The sequence below is a fragment of the Echinops telfairi genome, unplaced genomic scaffold (genome assembly GCF_000313985.2).
Source record: "Echinops telfairi isolate 266 unplaced genomic scaffold, ASM31398v2 ScPeMD7_7439;HRSCAF=8477, whole genome shotgun sequence".
Taxonomy (NCBI): Eukaryota; Metazoa; Chordata; class Mammalia; order Afrosoricida; family Tenrecidae; genus Echinops; species Echinops telfairi.
In genome coordinates this window covers 3999681-4002961 of record NW_022111339.1, presented here as the reverse complement: position 1 = coordinate 4002961, position 3281 = coordinate 3999681, and positions in this window count along the sequence as shown.

The window sequence follows — 3281 nt, the reverse complement described above, 5'->3', positions numbered from 1 at the left end:
AAAAAGACATTGCAAACTGTATCTTGAAGTACAATACTCTTTGTGATAGGATAATATCTTACTGGGTAAGAGGAAATCCAAGAAATATAACTATTACTCAAATTTATGTACAAACCACTAAAACTAGTGATGAAGAAATTGAAGAGTTCTGTCAACATCTTTACTCTGAAATTGATCAATCATCCAATCAAGATGCAATGATAATTATTGGATTTTGGCATGAAAAAGTTGAAAACAAAAAGGAAAGAATAATAGTTGGAAAATAGGGTTTGGGTGATAGAAATGAAGCTGAAGATTGCATGATAGAATTTTGCAAGACCAACAAGTTTTTCAGTCAATACCTTTTTTTAACCAAAGAATACATAGAAACCAAATTGACTACATATGTGGGAAGAGACAATGGGAAAGCTCAGTATCAGCATCTAAAACCAAGCCAGGGACTGAAGGTGGAACTCTCCATCAATTGCTCAAATATAAATTCAGGTTGAATTTGAAGAAAATGAAAACAAGCCCAAGAGAACGAAATTATGACTTTGAGGATACCCCACTTGAAATTTGAGAACATCTCAAGAACAGATTTTCTGCATTAAACACTAATGTAGAAGATCTGATGAGCTTTGGGTGGACATTAAGAACACCATACATGGAGGAAACAAAAGGTCATTAAAAAGACAGGAAAGAAAGAAAAGATCAAGGTGAATGTCAGAAGAGACTCTGACACTTGCTCTAGTTGTAGTGTAGGTAAGGCAAAGGGAAGAAATTATGAAGTCAAAGAACTGAGCAGAAAATGTCAAAGGGCAATTGGAGAACAAAAAGTAAAATATGATAATAAAATGTGCAAAGATCTAGAGTTAGAAAACCAAAACTGAGGAACATGCTCAGATGATCTTAAACTGAATGAACTCAAGAAAAATTTCAAGCCTTAAGTTGCAACATTGAACAATTTTTATAGGGTTAATAATGAATGATGAAAGAAGCAACAAAAGAAGATGGAAAGAATATGCAGGTTTGCTGTATCAAAAAAAATTAGTTGAGTAGCATATGAGCATGAACTAATGGTATTAAAGTAAGAAAGAAGTTAAAGCTGCACTGAAAACATTAAGCAAAAACAAGTCTCTAGGAATTGATGGAACACCAATTGGAATGTTTCAACAAGTTGATGAAACACTGGAAGTACTCACTCATCTAGGCCAGGACATTTAGAAGACAGCTACTTTGCCAACTGACTGGAAGAGGCCCATATTTGTACCTGTTCCAAGGAAAGGTGACCCAACAGAATGCTCAAGTTATCGAATGATATCATTGCTATCATATGCAGTTACAATGTGGCTGAAGATCATCCAACACTAGTTGCAGCAGTACATTGACGGAGCTGCCAGAGATTCAGAAGAAGAACAAGAGACATGATAGTTGAGGTGAGATGGATCATGGCTAAAACTAGAAAGATGTTGACTTTGTGCCATTGACTATGCAAAGACATTCAAATGTGTGGATCATAACCAACTATGGATAGCTTTGAGAACAATGGCAGTTTCAGGATACTTCATCATGCTTGTGTGGAACCTGTACAGGGAAGAAGAGGCAGCTGTGGGAACAAAATAAGGGAATAATGCATAGTTTAAAATTAGGAAATGTGTGCACCAAGGTTGTATCCTCTCACTTTTCTTATTCACACTATGCTAAGCAAATAATCAGAGAAGCTGGCTGTGTTAGTCTGGGTACTTTAGAGAAACAAATCCACAGAAACTCATGTATAAGAGAGAGTTTTATATAAAGGGTAAGTGGATATCAAAAAAACATCCCAACCCAGTGCTGCCCAAGCCCACAAGTCCAACATTAACCCATATGTCCAACACCAGTCCACAAAGTCCTCCTCCATCTCACAAAACAGACACAAGGATGCCAACTGCAGGAGGAACGCCAAATCAGTGAGCGTGTAAGCATCTCAGCGCTGGCAGGGGTTTTCATATAGCTGCTCCAGCACCCAGGGCTGCATTGGGGTAGGTCCACGTGGCTTCTCCTGGGGGATGTCTTGCAGGAAGTCAGCCTTGCAAGCTGAAGCAGGGAACTGCTAAGGCAGCTGCACCCGGTGCGACCATCAGAAAGCAAGAGACATGAGAACTAGAAAGGTGAGGCTCACAAAGTCATTTATCCCTCTGCCCTTCAGTTAACCCCACGTGTGTTTATCAGCCAGGTTGGCACACTAAACTAACTCACTGGCTTATATGAAGTACAATGTGGCATCAGAGTTGGAGGAAGATTTATTTACAACCTGTGATATGCAGATGATCAACCTTATTTGCTGACAATGAAGAGGACTTGAAGCATTTGCTGATGAAGAGCAAAGACTACAGCCTTTAGTATGGATTACAGATCAATGCCAAGAAGACCAAAATCTCACAACTGGACCATGATGAAAGGAGAAAAAGTTGAGGTTGACTTGCTTGGATCCACTGTTGGAAGCAACAGTAGAGAGATCAAATGACACATTGCATCGGGTGAATCTGCTGCACAAGATGTTTTCAAAATACTGATAAGCAAGGATTTAACTTTGGGAACGAAGGTGTGCCTGACCCAAATCATGGCATTTCAATTGCCTCATATGCATATGAATATTGGACATTGACTAAGGGAGACCGGAGAAGAATCCATGCATTTGAATACCGGGGTTGGTGGAGAATATTGAAAGCACCATGCACTTCCAGAAGAACAAATAACTCTGTCTTGGAAGAAGCACAGCTCCTTAAAGACAAGGATGGTGAGGTTGTATCTCACATACTTTGGACATGTTATCAGAAGAGACCAGTCTCTGGAGAAGGATGTCATGACCAATAAAGTGGAGGGGCAGCAAAAAAGAGGTTGGCCCTGGACAAGATGGACTGGCACAGTGGCTGCCACAACGGGATCACCCATAAGAACCATTGTCAGGATGGCAAAGGCCTGGGAAGTGTTTCATTCTGTTGTACATAAAGTCACTAGGAGTTGAAGCCGACGAGATAGCATCTTACAGCAACAACAACAGGATTGTGCAGAACTGCTCCCAACTTGTTTCCCAGCCATAATCTTTTTTAAAATTAATTAATGAATTTCTTTTATTATTATTTTTAAAATTATTTTATTGGGGGCTCGTACAATTCTCATCACAATCCATACATCCATCCACTGTGTCAAGCACATATGTACATTCACTTCCCTCATCATTCTCAAAACATTTGCCCTCCACCTCAGCCCTTAATATCAGTTGCTCATTTTCCCCCTCCCTCCCCACCTCCCCTCCCTCA